This window comes from Heterocephalus glaber, unplaced genomic scaffold (genome assembly GCF_053883595.1).
Source record: "Heterocephalus glaber isolate CG9 unplaced genomic scaffold, H.glaber_assembly_v1.0 deba00001497, whole genome shotgun sequence".
Classification (NCBI taxonomy): Eukaryota; Metazoa; Chordata; class Mammalia; order Rodentia; family Bathyergidae; genus Heterocephalus; species Heterocephalus glaber.
The window spans coordinates 4,753,152-4,772,773 of record NW_028258320.1 but is presented as its reverse complement, the minus strand read 5'-3'; the positions used below and the strand labels follow the sequence as shown (position 1 = coordinate 4,772,773).

General features: G+C 41.8%; 1 protein-coding gene across 17 annotated transcripts in view; it reads left to right on the top strand.

Moving 5' to 3' along the window:
* The window catches only part of Usp49 (ubiquitin specific peptidase 49), a 54,754-nt gene that overhangs the window by 14,544 nt on the left and 20,588 nt on the right, over window positions 1-19,622 (top strand). For 15 of the 17 annotated variants that reach the window (XR_015440245.1, XM_087184518.1, XM_087184523.1 and 12 more), the window contains 2 exons: window positions 7,274-7,347; window positions 7,691-7,768. The gene's annotated coding sequence lies outside the window, so the exon portion shown is untranslated. Of the gene's footprint in view, window positions 1-4,909; window positions 4,970-7,273; window positions 7,348-7,690; window positions 7,769-19,622 lie in introns of all 17 variants that reach the window. The other 2 variants (XM_087184515.1, XM_087184519.1) reach the window with 2 other exon arrangements.

Here is a 19,622-nt window from a genome sequence, read left to right as displayed (position 1 = left end):
GTATAGCTCTATCTTCTGTCATTAAACTAATGGGAAATAAAAGCCTGTATTGTTATGTATTACTTGTTTGTTTATTTTATTTATTTGGTGCTAGGGATCTGATCCAGGGCCTCATACATGCTACTCAAGCACTCTACCACTGAGCTGCACCTCCAGCCTCTATGTAAACCTGATCTCTTAACCGCTACACCTAATATGTACAATTTTATGTTTTTTCTTTTCTTCCTGCATTGCTGGTTATTGAACCCAGGGCTTCATGCATACTTAGCAGATGCTATGCTACTGGGCTATATCCCCAGTCCACAATTTTATGTTTTTAATATCTGCATTTATTTTGTATCTTTGAATACTAACCAAATAACACTGTAGGTTACTTGGACAGCTGGCAGACTTTAATTACTAGGGATCAAACCTTCATTCTTCACACTGAGCTGCATCCATGGTACCTAGTTGTGCAGACCGAGTTCAAACTTGTGATCTTCCTGCTTCAGGCTCCCAGAGTGCTGGAATTACACGCACGTGCCAGTATGCCTGGCTTTTACAGACTTTAGGTCTTGTCCAAACACTCCTGACTTCCCCTGCTCAGGTAAATAGTTTAGCAGTTTATCTAAATGTTACGATAGCTTTACTATTGTCCATTTCAATGTTTATTTTACCAATACTAGGATTTTTTTAATGGGGATTTTTGGGAAAAACCAATTTATATTTATATTATAGCAAGTAGTGATATTTAGGTTAGAGTTAATTTATTTAATTTTAAGGGAAGAACTGTGACTATAGGAAAACATTTTTTAAAATATAATGCTTAAAGTTTTTTATTTGAAATATTTTCTTGTTTGTAAGATGCAAGTTATTTTTTATTTAGAAATGATCTCAGAGATAATCTTTATAAAACAGCTATTGATTCTATTTAATGAAAGTTTTTTTTGGAGAGTTTTCTGTGAAAACAACTGACTGTCGTGACAAGTCTTTATGTTTAAATTCTAAAGTTAGAGCTGGGTGTGGTAGGTACTGCACACCTGTGATCCCAGCACTCTAGGAGGCTGAGGCAGGAAGACTGCAAGTTCAAACTCAGCCTGGGCAATTTAGGGAGACGCTGGCTCAAAATAAAAAAGAGTTCAGTGAGAGGGCCCTGTGTTCAATCACCAGTATGGGAGAAAAAGTGGAAGTTAGAAACCTTTTTTGTGAAAGGAGTGCAGATTCACAGTGCAGGCCCACTGGCAGTTGAGTTTACCATGGGCAGAAAACTACTTAACCTCATTGTTAGTCGCTGGTGTTGGGTTACTGGGCCCAGGTCCCATGCAGAGCAGTTCTCCAGGTTTACATACTGCTATATCCTGGGCCGATCTGCCACCCAGCACCCAGTATGACTCTTCACCTGTAAAGCGCCACTGACATCCATCTTCTTGTGAGAACGAACTGAGCGAGTGAGTACACAAGTGTGTGTGTATGGTAGGAGTAAAATGCATGTTTGTGAACATCCTCTCCATTAAAGTTGCTGCGCTGTGCTGACAAAACTGTTGTGTAGTATTTGTAGGATGTTCTCCACAGTGATGGAATTCATGTTTTAAAATGGTTTGAATGTAGGCAGGCAGTTGGAGTCTAGCAATTAACATCTCTTATATGTAAAATGCATTACAATCAAATTGGATTTGTCCTGTACATTGAAAGAGCATCTTTGGTGGATGCTCTTTGATTTTGTGCCTGACACTGCTGCTCTTCAAACTAAAGTGGATTTGGTGTTGCTTTTGTTTGTACTTAGCTGGGATGAGTGGGGACAGAGCAAGCATGTTAGGCCATTGCTCCTAGGTCATTTTGTTTGTGGTAAGACACAATCTGGCTAAGATCTTATGTCCTTCAGTCCTTAGTAAGCTGTCAGTTCAGACTGGACATTATTTAACTGAAATAAAGAACTGGATACCAAACACATTTTAATATTCTTTGAATTCTGCCTGGACGATCTGGCTCATCTTGCTCTTTTATCCTAACTTCCCCCAGAACCCCTGGAATGTTTGAATATTGGTCTCTCTTCTTGCCAGAACAATGATCTAGCTGGGGATTTAGCTCAGTGGTTCCACCGCCTGCTTCGCAAGCACAAGGTCCCAAGTTGGATCCCTGGTACCAAAATAAAAAACAAAAACAAAAACAAAAACAGAACAATTATCTAAACTCTTTGCTTTCTTTGGTAGCAAAAAAAGAATAAGTAGCACACGTACAGCTGTTGCCAGTTTATAATCCACACATACACATTTTCCTTTGACCTTTGCAGCACCTTTGAAAGGGGGTAGAGCTGATGTTCTGTCCATTTACAGGTTCAGAAGTAGGGTCCCGAGGTGTTACTGAGTTGCCCACAGTTACACTGCTTATCAGCAGATAGCTCGACCTTAAACACAGGCCTTCAAATTCTAAATCTAAGGCCTTTTCACTCTCTTCTGCTTTTGTGCCTCTTATAAATGGACAGGTCCATCTTCTAGTATTGTATTACACCTGGAAGTCAGTCAGCAGGGCAGGTGGATTCCTACAGCCTTTCTGATCCTAATTTACTCTGTAGACATTTGGACATTTGGAGCATGACCACATTTCATTCTGAGACTAGATCTCTTAACACATCACTGTATTGATTCCAGATGGTTTTTGCTTAGGAAGGCTAAAACAGTATAACATGTTTTGTTCTGATACGACTGTGTACTTATGAAGGGCCAGTGATATAGCTCAGCAGCACAGTGCCTGCCTGGCAAGCACAAGGTCCTGAGTTCGATCCCCAATACCAAAGCAACCTGACAAACAAACAACAGTATACTTATGGAGAGATGGTAAAGTTCAAAATTGCAATGGCACAAGAATACTATATGACATTTTAAATTGAAAATAAGTACTTTATAAATGTAAGAAAGTATTTTGCATAACGAATAAAATTTAAGAGAAATATAAAAAACAGAGTCCTCTAGCAGTGATTCATTTGCCCAGCAACATATTAATATGTCCTTTGCTTTGTTATTGTGCTGTGTGAACAGGACACAATTGTGAATAAGCCCTGCCCTGGGAAGGTCACCACGTAGGCCGCCTTTCCAGGTGTGCGATACAATACGGCTTCCCAAACCCACAGGCCACATTTCTGTTTTATGGTAAAGGAGCAGTTTAATAAGTAGTTTGAAAGAAATCAACATATTTGGCAAATGAACAGCACTGTTCCCACCTAGATTATTCCTCATCACCGTCAGGGTGTGCGAGTACTGTCCTAGCACCCTTTGTATTCAGCAGAAATGTACCAGTTTCTGTTTTGCAGTGTTTCTGTGCAGAGGCTCTGAATTTAAACCTAAGCCACTGAGAGCCACTAATGGATAAAACCAGGACAAACTAATAACTTTGACTCTTAGAACAGCGAAATCAGCAGATTGTGAGTCTTTCTTCGTGCTGTCCATGTTGTACTCTGAAATGTAAAGTGTTACATGTTTCTTTTTGCATTATTTCCTCTGGGTGTGATTAAAAACAAAATTTTAAAATTTTGAATTTAAAATTTGAGTTGCACTAGAGATGACAGAGCTCATCAGTTGCAGAGCTGGACTGAACCCCAGGCTTTCTGATACCTCACCCAGTTCTCTTCCCACCAGTCTATCGTGGGCTTCTTAACTTAGCAACCCAGAGAGATTGAATTCTGACTGTGGTCTCCTTGCATTTTTATATGAAGTTTCCTTATTTAATATGGATATGTAAGATTTTTCTTTATTTAGTTGTGTGAGTTTCCTGCACTTAACTGTGTGAGTTTCCTTTGCCTTTGTATCTTTTAAGACTTTTGGCCAGTTTTAACTTTGATTAGATAAGCCTAATTATTTATGGTATAAATTAATATATAAGATTGACTTAAAAATATGTCATTCTTGTAAACTTTCTATCCAGATGCAGAAAAAGCATCTAACTTGGATTTGGAGTTATTGAAAAGAATGTTTTGACTCCAAAACATACAGCATTAGATACAGCTTCCTAGGTTGTCACACCTACCTTACTCACTCCGGGGGCTGGCTTGAGACACCCAACAGACAGATATGGAAGCACTTTGAAAGCTGTGTGGTACCATAACAATATGTCTGCTCTTCTTCATGCACAAATCTCCTTAGGCTCTTTGTCATAAGGCATTTTACAATATGCGCTTATAGATTGGGATGAATAAACCACGTGGCTGGGCCGAGGACATACTTCACCTAGCAAGGCCTTGCTTGATAAATTTATGGCATGGTTGAGTGATGGGAAGTAAGTCTGGTGTGTTAGAGTCTTAGAACATGAATGGAAATAATAAGTGGACTTAAAATTGTTTTTCTGTTTCTCTAGCCTCTTTATTCCTTCATCAGGATTTATCTAGGCACTTTTTATTTATTTATTTAATTTTTGGTACTGGGGATCGAACTCGGGTCCTTGTGCTTGTGCAGCAGGCACAGAAACCACTGAGCTAAATCCTGGCCTCTAGGCACTTTTTAGACATCACAGATGCTCCCAGTAACACAGGGTGCTGTTGGTGACCTCTAGGAGCTGACAGGAAAAGACAGCCACATATAGAACATGGCATAATATTTGTATTGGAATGTGCCACATGACTAAGTTTGTTGTAAAAGGTGGATGTTGGTCAAATTTATTTCATGATTTAAATTTATTGACATTCAAAAACAATTTATTGACATTCTAGTTAACTTTAAAAATATATTATTAAAAATAAAAAAATATTTATTAGTGTATGGTTGCAGTACATGCAGTTTACACCTTGAAGAGTATTATATTTAACTTTCCTGTTAACAAATTGAAATCCCTCCTCAAAAAATATTACAAAATATATTAAAATCTTCTGAGATGTATAAGATATATTCTGAAATGTATAAACCACATTTTAAGATGCAGATTATATATATGTACTTTTCAGCTAACACCTCTTCTACTTGGTTGGTCATTTGAAGATGCCCTGTCTGCCTCCATTAACACAGTAAGTGATCAAAGGAGGTGGATTACTGCTGGCACCCTGACGTGGGCCCTTGGGATTTGCCTTTCGTAAGAGCAGAAGTCGGACTTGAATTCTGTCTGTGCCATGCATTAATCCTGTGGGATTTATGTGTATCTCAGTCTTCTTGTCTGTACAATGGAAAATAAAATACCTACCTCATAGTCGTGAGGATTAGATGAGCTAATATGTACAAAGCACTTAGATGAGTGCTTGCCATACATTAAAGGCTGTGACCTAATAGCCGTCCTAAGAATTATTGTGGGTTTTTTTTGTTTTTGGTACTGGGGATCGAACTCGGGTCCTTGTGCTTGCGAGGCGGCGGAACCATTGAGCTAAATCCATCCCCGGCCCTGTTGTGTTGTTATTACTTGGCAGATAAAAGTAAGTTGGGGGAAAAAAAGTAAGTTGGATAAGGTTTCAAGAATTGATTTTTGCCAGGTGTGGTGGCACACACCTGTAATCCCAGCACTGGGGAGGCTGAGGCAGGAGGATTGCCTGGAGTTCAAGGCCAGCCTGAATTACAAAGAAAGACCCTGTCTCAAAAAAAAGTTGATTTTTGCCAGGTGGGTGGCACATGCCTCTAATGTCAGCACTCTGGAGGCTGAGACAGGAGGATTGTCAAAAGTTCAAGGCTAGCCTCAGCTACATAGTGAGACCCTATCTTAAAAATAAATAAATAACATTACATAACTTGGTTTTAAATGCAGTTAAATTAACTTTCAACTTATTTTGATGCTCTTACATTGGCAGTGGGATTGTTTGGAAAGGAAAGTCTTCCATCTGTACAGCATCAGTTTAGTTTTCCTAGAAAGTTTGCCCCAGACCTCTCAACCTAGAATGTGCAGAAGATATAAACTCTCCTTAAATTGTTTGTGTGTTTCCTGTGCTTCATGGTCATTGGACATCTTCTGCCTCCTAGGCCACTCTTTCTTGCCTGTGCCAGTGGTTTGTACCATAGTGCAGCAGGTGTGAAACTTGGCTCTGATTTCGGGGGGCCCTCTCCACACAGCATTTGCAGGTTTTGTATACTTAACTGAAGATGGAGAAATAGAGGTGGGTGAGCCTTGCTTTGCAGGAAGGCAGAAACTTTCCTAGTAAGGCCTCCCATTCTTAAAATGTTTTCAGAGCTCCCTTGACCTGAGTGCTTCACCCCCACCTAATCCCAGCTTTGCTCCATTATTCCAGCTCTTCTTTTCTTCTCTCCCTCTCCCTCTCCTCATTATTCTTCTCCCTATTCACTCCAGAGATAAAACAACACATTCTGCCCCTTGTCTAATGCAGAGCAATTTCCCTTTCTTGACAACCATTCTGGGATCTTGACAGCCATTCTGTAGAGGGCCACCCACTCCAGGGGACGGGACAGGAGAGATAGGGGGCCAACCGAGGGAACACTTTTTCACAAAGGAAGTTTCCTCCAAGAGGAATTCTTGTGTTAGCCATTAGGGTGACAAAATAGAGAATTTCCCATCCTGTCACATGGCAGCCAAGCAAACCAATCTCAAGAATAATTGAGTCAAGGCTCAAATGAAGTGTTAGAAATCTGAAAAATGAAAATATATACATATACATATATATATATATATATTTTAAAATCCAAATCATAAACTCTAGATATCTTTGATTGAGGTAATATCCTTGGGTATAGGTTATATTCTGCTTTTAAAGAAAGCATGCTGCTTCCATAAAGGTCATGAATCCAATTAGCACAAAAGAGTCACTGCATGCCATCTTGCATTGTTATATTTCACTTTTTTTTCTTTTTGGTAGTAGGGTTGGAACCCAGCCTTGGGCATATGAGGCAAGTGCTCTATGGCTGAGCTAGGCCATCAACCCTTTTCTTTGATTTTGAGGCAGAGTCTCACTTAGTTGCCCAAGCTGGCCTCCTACTCATGATCCTCTGCCTCAGCCTCCTGTGCATCTGGGACTACAGATGTACTTGGCAGGACTTTTGTTTTCTTTCAGCTTATATGCAGTCAAATCGTAATCCTTAAAACCTAAAACAATGTGGAAGTGCACTTTTTTTCCAGGAAGTAAGCCTTTAATATTTCTATTTATGGATCAGTCTACCCCTTATGGGTATGACTGAATCTTTGCTTTCTCTTTGCTAAAAGAAAGGTCAGCTTTTTTTTTCACTTTTATGTCAGTTTTGAGGGTTTGTAGGGAGTTCACTACGTTGTAGCAAATTGATCATATTCTGATCGTGTATAAATATACATGAGATTCATGAAAACTGCTTTTTTTCTTGTTATGTATTAGCCCAGGCTTACATATTGTTTCTCCTAATAGGTAATAAAGAAGAGGAAACCTAACCAATTACTGTGGAGAAATATGAAAGAAGATGGAAAGAACTTGTTTAATGAGTAAGAAATAAAAGAAAATCTTCTTAGTAAAAACTATTCATAAGACTATTATGTATGGTCAGTTGTAATATGACAACCCTGCTAGGATAAGGGGTTAATCACAACTTTTGTCTTGTCCCTGTTCTGAACTTTGATTACCTGCTTCCAGCTGAACCTTGTAAAATTTTTAGTATCATGAATTAATTTAAGCTAAGGGGGACACAGTCATATTTGAAGATAAAGTGGGACATGGAGACCAGCAAACTTACTAAATCAAGTGGGTCTTGGTGTTTGCGGGTGAGTGGATGGAGCCTGTGTCTGTCCTGACTGTCAGGATTCATATCCACCCCTTCTTTCTCTCCAGGTGCTGCCAGCTGCTGTGACAGTGGGCTCGCCATGGGAGAGCTTGTGCACTTGAGCAAGTCGCTATGTGTGTCAGGTGGTAAGCAAATAGAATTCCCCAAAAGCTCCAATAAAGCGTGTGACTAAGCTTATGAGATATAAAAAACTTTTACTCAAATCCATGCATTCTTTTTTTTTGGTACTGGGGATCGAACTCAGGACCTTGCACTTGTGAGGCAGGCATGGTGCCCCTGAGCTAAATCCCCGGCCCTAATCCATACATTCTTATTGTCAAAATTTAAATATCACAGATAAGCAAGTCCCTATATGTGATTCTTAGTCCCTTTCCATGGTCTATAAGCATGGCGTATATTTATTTAGCCTACCTCTTTGTCTAGTGGTTAAAAACATGGCTTTGTAGCTGGACTGGTTTTATCACACAGAAATATCTGTGTTGAAGCAGGAAGCACAATTCTCTTGTGTCCAAAGAGCTAAGTCAAGCTTTCTGCTCAGTGACCGTCAGTCTGTTTGGAAGGACAAGTCTTCTTGAGTTTCTTTTCTCTCCCTGCACAGGATCATAGTAGCACTGAAAATGTCTTGGATGCTTTGCTCACGGCTTTGAGCACGTTCTTAGGGGTCTCAGACAATTGCCTGTCTTGAGAGAGAAGGACATTGCAGTAAACATCTTTCTTAGGATTTTCCTCTTTAATGACCCTGGGGCTCATCTTTTTATTATGAACTCTTTGGTCCATTGTGGCTAGAGTGAAGCTGTTTTAATAGACTGTATGCAGAAACTGAAGTCAGTGCCTACAGAGTATTGTATGTTGTCAGGCAGTGTTTTAAGTGATTACCATACTCATTATGCCATTTAACGGAGCCATCCACTTAAGGAGTAGATATTGTTGTTATTTGCATTGTATGTATATATGTATGTATTTATTTATTTATATTTTATGTTATTTAGAGACAGGATCTTGCTGTGCAGCTCAGGCCGTCCTTGAACTCACTATGTAGCCCAGGCTGCCCTCAAACTTGTGGTGATCCTTCTGCCTCAACTGTCTGTGTGCTGGGATTACAGGTGTGCGCCACCACACCCGGTTTATTTTCATTTCAAAGATCAGAAAAGTGAGGTGCAGGTTAAGTAACATGCTGGAAGTTGCATTCCAAATGTTACCTTTAGGATTCCAGTGTAGGTCAATGTGACCAGGGGCATGCTGTCCTGGTTAATAAGCTCTGCCAGGTTTGCAAAGGGGTGTGAATTTAAATAAGACAGGGAAACCAAATATCTTCTGGGAAAGTTACTGTCACTGCTTTGTTTTTGCCTCCCTGTGGGATGAACGTTTGAAACCATGCATCTTCTCGGTATGAGAAAAATAAAGAGGAGAGATAGTTAGTTACTCATGAGTAATGATTTTTCTTGACCATAGTTCAGTAGAACTGTTTTGCCTTGTAAGAATTGTTTGTAGTGACAGAACCACCTGCCTAGCTAGAGAGCAGCACCTGTTTAGACAACAAAGATGCGGTTGGTTTGTAGAATCCCTTCCAGCTGCTATTCACAGAAACATGCAGACTGAAAGACAGGACTGTGTAGCAGTTTGGGACTGACTGGTAATGGGAAATTGCTCTTTTGTCCTGTTAAATAATATTTGAATGACAGTCGGCAGAAAGTTGCACAAGAGAAGAAAAGCCAGGAGAAAGGTGACTTATGGGTCTTGTAATTAGAATGTCACTTATAAGTGATGGTCTAAAAAGTAAATGTACGTTAACAATTGACACTTATACATGAACTGGAAGGAGTCAGAGTGTGTGTTTTTGTTCTGAGGCCTGTCTTGTCAAGGAGAAACATTGGCTTTTTTCTTCCAATAGCACTTCACTTCCTGTTGAAATTAATGTTAAAGAACAAGTTTTCCTCTCTCCACCTTTTTTTTTTTCCTTTCCTTGTTTGAGAATCTCTTTCAAATGCTGATCAAAGTTATGAGTCTTAGAATACATATCTTTTCAAAACAATGTCTGCAAGGGCAGTCCAGGCAGCACAGAGGCTTTCAGGGGCTGATGAGGTCAAAACTATTTTCATAACAATACAACAACTTTATTTGCTTTTCCCACCCTCGTTCACTCAGGAGTGTCCAAAGGCTGTTTAACGGGAAACTGACTCGATGCCGAAGCAGATAGAGGGTCCAGCTGTCTTTCTTAATTAATATCAGACATTAAAAAGATTTGTGAAAACAAAATGAGGGAGTGCCTTGAGCAGCACTGTGGTTTGTTTCTGTCAGGACCTTACAATGGTTTGTCTCAGCCTTTTTATTTTACAGTATTAACTGAACAGCAGTTATGTGCCAGTCCAGTTGAAGGAGAAGTAAACAACGTAGTGAACAAAATAAAAACAATCTCTGCCTTCCTGGAGTTTAGGTGCTGGTTTCCCTGCCCCACCTTGCCTGTTGCCCCTGATGGAGCGCCCTCTACAGGGGACCCTCAGAGGTGATGGCTCTGGTTGGTCCTGAGCACTGTCTGGTGTTTCCCACTGGGTGTGAGCCAGTGGTATTATGGCTCGACATTTTGTGATTTTTGACTGTTTTTAATAAGACACCAAAGCTGGGCCTGGTGGTGCACATCTTTAATCCCAGCACTTGGGGAAGCTGAGGCTGAGGCAGGAGGTTTGCTGTAAGTTTGAGGCTAGCCTCAAATCTGTCTCAAAAAAACAAAACTAAAAAGGCATTGAGTCAGAGGTTTTTTCCTACCTTACATGGAACCACAATGTAGCACTAATGATGGATCTACCCAGTCATTCTTGTGGTTGATTTAACCTGATTTTGTTTTCAAGGTTAGTGCCAGTTCTGTCAAGAAAATTTAACTTCAAACAAAAATATCAAATGATTTTAAATCTAATTGTTTTTTATTATATAAAGAAAAAATGTTCGTACATGTGTGAGGTTTTCTTTGCCTGGTGAGCTGCTCTCATGACCCTGTAGCTCATTGGAGAGATTTCTATACAGAAAGAGATTACTGGCTCATTAGACTGAGTCTCCTGATGAGGACATGAAGGTTAACTGCTACAGCCCCAGGCGCTGTCTCCCCACCATGCCCGCACTTCAGCCACTTCCAGGTACAGTACAGACAGTGGGGACACCACTAGACCAGTAATGGAAGCGAACTGACCCTCTGACTCTGAGTGTCCAAGAATATTCTCTAAAGAGTACTGTGATCTTAAGATACACTTTCATAGTCACTGTTTTTTTATATTGTTCATTTTGGCCTTCCTTTCCCTGAAGCACAAGAGAAACTTTTTAATCAGAAGGATCAAATGGCTGATGTCTTCAGCCAAGGCTGGTGTACCCTGAGATGCCCAAGTTCCCCAAAAGCCCTCTCTTCTTCTCCTGGGGCAAGACAGGTGTGGTGCTTTGCCTATGCAGGGAGGAGGGGGGAGTGTGAGGGATCCTTAGGTAGGGCTCCACCCAGACTCTGTTGTTTTTGTTTTTTGTCCCACACCTCACCCTCACTTTCAGAAATATGTGGAACCCCCAACTCCTGAGCCTTCCCAGGTTCTGGGGTTGTAACCAGCCTGTTTTGCAGCTTACTTCCTGTGATGGAGGCAGGATTTAAGTTGCCCCATGTTCTCATGTCTGTATAGTTTCCATTCCTCTGTTTACTTGATGACTTCCAAAATTCTCATGAAACCCTCATCTGTTATTTCATCTTGTCTCATTTTTTTCTTTATGCTTTCTTTGTGGTACTGGGGTTGAAACCCAGGGGTTGTACATGTTTTGCCAGTGCTCTACCACTGAGCTACATCTTCATTCCTTTTTATTTTTTGTTTTAATCCTCCTTTTTCAGCCTCCTGAGTAGCAGCTGAGACTACAGGTGTGTGCCACCTTGCCTAACTTCTCTCATTCTTTTTTTTTTTTTTTTGGACAGGATCTCACTATGTAGTTCAGGCTGGCTTTGAATTCTTGGTTATCCTTCTGCCTCAGCTTCCCGAGTGCTGAGATCACAGGCATGTGCCACCACACCTGGCTCTCATTTTTTTTGTTCTTATGAATTTATGCCCCCTTTTTACTCCTTTATTGTGATTTTACTAGTGTTTGAAGAGGGAGAGAAAGTAAACATGTGCGTTAGATATCCTGCTGTGTTTTACTGGGCGTGCAAGGTGTACCATTCATGCAACATGTAGGAATTGTTAAACACTTTTTTTTTCCTTTAATTTAAAAATCTCTTCACAGTGGCACATGCCTGTAGTCCCAGCTACTCAGGAGGCTGAGGTAGGAGGATTACTTGAGTTCAGGGATGGAGGCCAGCCTGGATTACCTAGTGAGATCCCTTCTCATAAAAAGAATCCTTTCAAATTCTATTGAAGGTTTGAAAATACATGCGTGTTAGTGTTATTCACCTAATTTTTGAGCATCTTCTACATGTTCAGTGCTGTCATGTGTATTATTTCGTACCATCAAATCAGCTCTGTAACTCACATAGATAACTGTGCTCCATTGTAAGGAATACTTAAAATTTGCTATAACAGATTCGGAAAGGTAGGCGGCATGGAGAGCAGCACTAATGTAGGTTCAGATTCGGGGCCAGGGACAGCAATGGAAACAAGGGTATGTAGATTCAAGAAGGCAGGCAGGTGGCATGGGAGGGAGACAGTTATATCCGTTCTCTTAAATGAACCATTGTAATGAATCATCTCGACCTGGGCCTGAAGCTTCCATTTTTAAATAAAAGATTAGCATTTTGAGTTATTGTGAACAGAACTGTCATAGAAATCCAAGCTTATTATTTCATTTATAAATCTGGGTCTAATCACTCCTGTTTGTCCAAATAAATAAGTAGTCATTGGTAACTGACTTGACTGTGACGTGAATAAGGAGTTGAGAGAATGGCAGCCAGGTGAGCACCAAACTCAGGGCTGGGAAAGGCAGGACGAAGGACTGGGTTAAGGGGGAATTGGTGAATTTGAACAGTATTACATGTGCATGTCATGTTTGCTTGAGCATCTAATGTGTCTTTGGCATTCCATTATTTGTGTTTTGACATTTCTCCAAATGTCCTGTAATTATATCACACACTGTTACAGTAAGTTGAATTTGTTAAGTCATATTGCTTCCCAGTAGGTCAAATGTAGTCTCATTTTTCCACTGATCTTTAGTATTTTTTTAGGGTTTGAAACACTTCACTCCAAGCTCTCTTGTCTTTTTTTTTTCTCAGTGTCTGGGTTCGAACTCAGGACCTTGCACCTGCAAGGCAGTCGTGGTGCCACTGAGCTAAATCCCCAGGCCTGATCTTTAGCATTTTTATATCTGTAATTTCAGGGCGCTCTCTCTCTCTCTCTCTCTTTCTCTCCCCCCCCCCCCTCCTGTTTCTCCATTCTCTTCTGTCCCATCTCCTAGGCAACCTTGTAGCATCGCTGGTGCCGCAGATTCTCAGGGATAAACTTCCTCTCCAGTTGGAGAAGCTCTAGTCCTAAAGTCTTAAGGGTGGGGCAAACCCCAGTCATTTTTCTCCTCTCTCTGTCCTTTTGCTGTTTAGCCCCCATAATATGTTGTATACTGGGGACACTAAGGCTCTAGCCTTTAGCATGGCAGATAGGAAGGGAGCACTTAAGGAAAGTAAAAAGTACCTAGGAGAAAATGGGGAGAGAGGAGCTTGAGAAAGAGACATGATGAAGCTGCTTCTGTGCTCTGACCCTCTCCTGAACAGCAGTCTCCAGGGACTCTGAGGATGCAATGACTGTGAGCTGGATCACTGCTGGTCCAGAGTGGCTGCTGGGTAGTGCTCATGGCAGATAGAGCCAAGCATCCCTGCTTCGCTCTGGATACATAACTCATATTCAAGCTACACCCATGGATTCGTAGGACCTGTGACCTGAATCCAACTGATTGATTGTTCACTTTATTCACTTAAAATCATTCCTTGGAAGATTTAAATAAGACTTGTGTTTTTTGTTTTGTTTTGCTTTTTTGAGATAGGGTCTCACTATGTAGTTCAGGTGGGCCTTGAACTTGCAGTGATCCTCCTGCCTCAGCCTCCCAAGTGCTGGGATTACAGGTGTGCACCACCATGCCCACCCAAGACACATTTAAAAAATACACAGGATTCAAAAATTGTTTAGCAGGCCGGGGATTTAGCTCAGTGGTTTCACCGCCTGCTGCGCAAGCACAAGGACCTGGGTTCGATCCCCGGTACCACAAAAAAAAAAAAAAATTGTTTAGCCTACAAAGAACAAGAACAATTAGCTCCTGTGACGTCAGCAGCCATCAATCCATGGATCTTGACCTTCCTTCCCTACCTGGCCAGCCTGGGCTACATCAGGTCCTCTGCCTGACCAGTGACCATGGCCAGGCGGGACCAAGCAGAACTAGGTGGAGATGGGCTTGGCTTTCTCAGAACCCACCCTGGGCTTCTGCTGAGCCACATGACCCTGTGTAAGAAGAGGGTGCTCCTACTTCCAGACTCCTCGAGATGTAGCATTGCAACCAGGGTGCTTGGATTTTAGGGACCTTTCTATAGTGAGGCGCAAAGATGGCCGATGTCAGATGGTGCAGTACAAGTTTATTTTTAAGCCCTCTGTGTAAAAATGTTGTATACTATTCTTTCCATTTTTTATTTTTAGGCAGATGGGTAGATGTGCCTTGAGGCCAGCTGTCACTTTAGCACTGAGATAAACAACCAGGTGAAGAATGCAGATGTAGAGAGTTACCCCTGACCCTTTGTAGGTGACAATGACAGTCCCTGGCCAGCACTTACTGCTGAGAGGCAGAGCCCCATCAGCCACACAACCTGGTCTGTGATTTGCACTGCAGAACCTGTACTGAGCTGGCACAGTTTACACCTGGCTTCCTGTCCTCAGAAGGGGTGCTCCAGGTGTCCATTAGGCCCCTGGGTTTATCTACTGCTGTGATTCTCTCAGTCCCCGGCATTGCTGCATCATTTGAAGTTGCACTTTAATGTGCCTTCAAAGTGTTTCCTTTGCAAATTCTGCTTGATTCATCTCTGTTCTTCTACTGCCCAGCAGCTACTTGGGAATGCAGAGCAGGACTTGCAGAAAGCATGCCTGAGAGAGAAGATGCTGCAACGTTGGGGCTTATTAATATTACATGCTCTTAGAGCCTCAAATGTGCCAAGTTGCCAGTTGTACAAGCAAGAAAGGGTTCTTTTTTTTTGGTTCCAGGGATCAAACTCAGGACCTTGTGCTTGCAAGGCACGCATAGTGCCACTGAGCAAAATCCCCAGCCCAAGAAAGGATTCTAGAAGAAGGTAGCTTTAACTCACAAACCTATAGCACTTATGTGATAGGATCAGTGTGTGGAACTAAGCAGTTGGGTTTTGTTTTGTTTTTGGTACAGTGGGTTGAACTTAGGACCTTGCTTTTGCAAGGCAGGCGTGGTGCCGCCCCCCCCCCCCCCCAGCTTCATCCCTGGCCCGTAAGCAGTTGGGTTTTATCTAAAGTGATAAGTAAGAGCCCAGAGTCATTTATCGCCCAGGAATACCCTGTATGTTACCTTTGTAGTATTTGATATTGCCATGGGGAGTCTGTGGGGTCTCAGCAGCAAGTAGGCTGGTCACAATCTCAACTTAGTTAGCAGTGTCATCCTGTGATCTCAAGGGTCTATGTGGTACCTCTGTGTGCCAGGCATTGCTTTAGCATTTTATATGTATTACCTAATTTAATCCTTACAACCACTCTATGAAGAGGAAATATTAGAGTTTCTGTTTCATGGGTAAGGAAACTGAGGTCCCTGAGGTCATTTGCCAATCATCTATAGCTAATATGGAGAGAACTCAAGTCCAATGCAGGCAGCTTGGCTTGACTTTGTAACCACTATGTTACACTGCCTCTCATTTTACTTGTAAATGAGAGATTAAGCATTTATACTATAACTTTTTTTTTTTTTTTTTTTGTATTTTGAGACAGGGTCCCACCATGTAGTCTGCACTAGCCTTGAATTCATTAGGTACCACAGGCTGGCCTTTAACTTTCAGTGTTCCCCCTGCCTCAGCCTCCCGAGTGCTGGGATTATAGGTGTGCACCACCACGCCAGTCTGTCTACCATAACATTTTACAGAGTTGTAGGGAGCACAAAATGAATAATAAAAGCACTTTAAGTGAGGAATGTTCTATACAAAGTACTTTTTTTTTTTTGGTACCGGGGATCGAACTTGGGACCTTGTGCTTTCGAGGCAGGCGGTGGAACCACTGAGCTAAATCCCCGGCCCTATATAAAGTACTTTCATGAGACAGAAGAGCCCAATGCTAATGCTGGCAGCCCCTGCCTACAAGATCATGACATTTAGAATCACAGAACCATAAGGTCAAAAGGCTTTCCAAGTCTTTTTCTAAGAGGACTTGATCTGAAATAGTTGTTTCCAGATGTTTCTGATTTCATGGATCTTTAAAATATACATGTGCGTGTACACACACACACACATTCCTACACTTCAATCTGCTGTCTTTGTCATGAGAGAAAGAAAATTTTAACACCAAGAATGTTGGAGAGATACAATCCCTCAAAAAGAACCAATGTAGGGGCCAAGGATGTAGCTCAGCGCCACTGCGCCTGCCTAGTAAGCAAAAAGTCCTGAGTTGGATTCCTAGTACCCCCCAAAAACCCCAAAACAACAAAAGAACCAGTGTTTCTCAAGAACAAAAGAGATGGGAATCACACTCTGACCAGTGAGATTATTGGCCTGAAGATCAGTTGTTGGAGAACTCATTAATCTGAACTTGTTGGATTAGATTCTATTCTGGGTTGGGTTGAATCACCTTGGACCTGAACAGTCTCTAAGTTGTAGCGCCATCCTATTGGTTGGAAGCATGTTCAGGGAAGTAGGAGCCAAACCAAGCCTACCCGGCTTCCTGGTGAGGCTTTCAGAGGTTGCCTTGGCACTCTGAGATGGCCTTCCCCAGCCAGAATCTCTGTTTTTATGTTTCATCCTCCATATGTGATTGTAAAGTCTGAGGTCACACGTGTTTGTGTTGGGCAAATTTTTTTTTTTGGTACCGGGAATCGAACTTGGGTCCTTGGGCTTGTGCAGCAGGAGGTGAAACCACTGAGCTAAATCCCCGGTGGGCAAATGTTTTAATGCAGCTGGCCATGGTGCACATCCCTATAATCCCAGCACTCTGGGATGCTGAGGCAGGAAGATCACAAGTTTGAGCTCAGCCTGGGCAACTTAGCAAGACCCTATCTAAATAAATAATTAAAAATTATAAAATTTTAATGCTTAAATGAAATATAAAAAGAGCTGGGTATACAGCTCAGTGTGAGGGCCCTGGGTTCAAGTTTTAGTGCTTTCTCTTTTTTTATTTTGGAAGAACATATGACATAAAGTTTACCATCGTACTCATTTTCAAGTGTACAGGTCACTAGTATTTAATGTATATGCCTTGTGTGAAGAATAGCCTCAGAACCTCTTCAGGAGGCAAATCTGGAAATTCTCATCAGATTATGTTCGCTTTTTGGAATCTACTCCTGTCCTGCTGTGCGGGTGGCTCGACTCCCACTCAGACGGCCCCTTGTGGGAGCCCCTGCAGCCAGGTAGAGAATGTGGGAGCAGGGGGTTCCCATCCGCTATGGGGCTGCAGTTGGGAGAGTAGCTCCCAGCCTCTCGAGTTGCACATTTGAATTCATTTTCTCAGAAGAGACACCTTGTCAGCCGCCTTCCAGTGGCAGCGTGGGTATTCTAGTGCGGTGTCACGGCCACACTGGGGCCCAAGGGTTTTGAAAATTAGGCCAGGTGCTGTTCTGAACACTGTTTCTATGGTCAAAAGTATCCTGGTGGTCAGTGCTTATGAGTATTGTGTTGGGCTCATTTTGTTATGGCCAAATTTTGTTTTGTCAAACAAAGGATTATATGGACTAGAAGTAACCATAATCTGACTGCAAGCAAAAATATTTGGCTTTTTGCTGGGCTTGGTAGCTGACACCTATAATCCCAGCACTCAGGAGGCTGAGGCAGGAGGATTGCTGTGAGTTCAAGGCCAGCCTAAACTATACAGTGAGACCTCCTCTCAAAAAACAAACAAGGGCCAGGGATTTAGCTCAGTGGTTCCACCACCTGCCTTGAAAGCACAAGGTCCTGAGTTCAATCCCCGGAACCAAAAACACACAAAAAAACAAAAGCAAAAACAAAATAGGGCCAGGGATTTAGCCCAGTGGTAGTGGTTCTGGATGCGATGTCTGCCTTTCAAGCCCACAGACCCAAGTTTGATCCCCGGTACCAAAAAAACCCCAAAAATCAAACAAACAAAACATGGCCGGGGATTTTGAAAGGCAAGGTCCCGAGTTTGATCCCCAGTACCAAAAATAAACAAAGAAAACAACAAAACAAAACAAAAATCTTTTTGACTTTTTAAAAAGATAACCTTGGGCTGAGGATTTAGCTCAGTGGTTCCACCGCCTGCTTCCCAAGGGCAAGGACCCGAGTTGCATCCCCGCCACCAAAAAAAAAAAAAGAAAAAGATAACCTTTGTGCTATTGTTTGCTAGGGCTCCAGGGAGACTTAGAAAGGTGTAAGTGAACTCCTTTTCACCTGTGTGATTGGAGTTAGGAAGGAACAGAATTGGGGGAAAGTTAGTGACTTTTCTTTCCTAGTAAAGGAGGAAATTTCAGGAAGAGAGAAAACATTAGAGTAAGAAAGCGCATTTCATTAGACTGACTAGAGGGCCCTCAGGCCTCCAAAAGACAGATACTCAGGAAATTTGGTTGGCACAATTGTGAAAAACCTGGTGAGGTTTTGAAGGAAGTTTGGGAGGGGACTGGCAAAGAAGTGGCCACCTGAGTGTTTTTTTTGTTTTTCTTGTTATCTCTTCTTTTTCGTTTTGTTTTGTTTTTTGTTTTTTTTGGTATCAGGGATTGAACTTGGGTCCTTGTGCTTGCGAGGCAGGTGACGGAACAACTGAGCTAAATCCCTGGCCCAATGGCCACCTGAGTGTATAAGGTGGCCCAGCAGGCAGGCTCTGGGACCAGTTCCCCTTGAATCTGGGGTGGGTGTGACAGGGCAGGGTACAAGTTGGGGAGTGTGTATTTCAAAGAAAACAAGAAGTGACAGTAAAATCATGCTACAAATGAAGGCTAATGTGTGTGAATGGCTTGTATCCTAAGGTTTTACTGTCACAGGAAATATTGTTTTCTTTTTTCTTCAAAACTATTTACACACCTGTAAGCCCAGCACTCAGGAGGCTGAGGCAAGAGGCAGGAGGATTGCCACAAGTTCAAGGCCAGCCTGAGCTACGTAGCAAGACTATGTCTCAAAAAAACAAAATATAAAATATATATATAAATGTATATGTGTGTATATGAACTTTTCAAACATCCAAAAATAAAATGATACAATGCATTCCATATAACCGTCAACCAGCCCAATTACTCACATTTAAAAATCTTGTTTTGTTTATTTTTGTGCCACCCCTCATGGATTTTTTTTTTTAAACTCAGGACTTTGTACTTGTGAGGCAGGTTTGGTGCCACTGAGCTAAATCCCCAGCCCCCCAGGGATATTTTAAAGCAACTTCCATACATCGTAGTATTTTACTATAAACAATTCAGAGTATGCTAACCACATAAAGATTTTTAAAATAGGATCATAGTACAGTATCATTATCACATCAAACGAATAATTCTTGTGTTCTGTGTCCCAGTGTCTCCAGCTGTGGACTGGGGCTGTTGGGGAGGGGGGCTGGAGAAAGAGGCTGCAAGGGGCAGAAGTAAACTTGCAGGCTGTTAGCTGTGTTCATTATTTTAATTGTGGTGATTTTACAAATAGGAGTACATGCCATACGTCAGAACGCACCAGATTGTATGCCTCAACGTGTTCGGTTCATTGTGTCACTTATACTTCAGTTAAGAAAACTAGGGCCGGGGATTTAGCTCAGTGGTTTCGCCTCCTGCTGCACAAGCGCAAGGACCCAAATTCGAACCCCGATATCAAAAAAAAAGAAAAAAAACCAACAAAAAACCTCA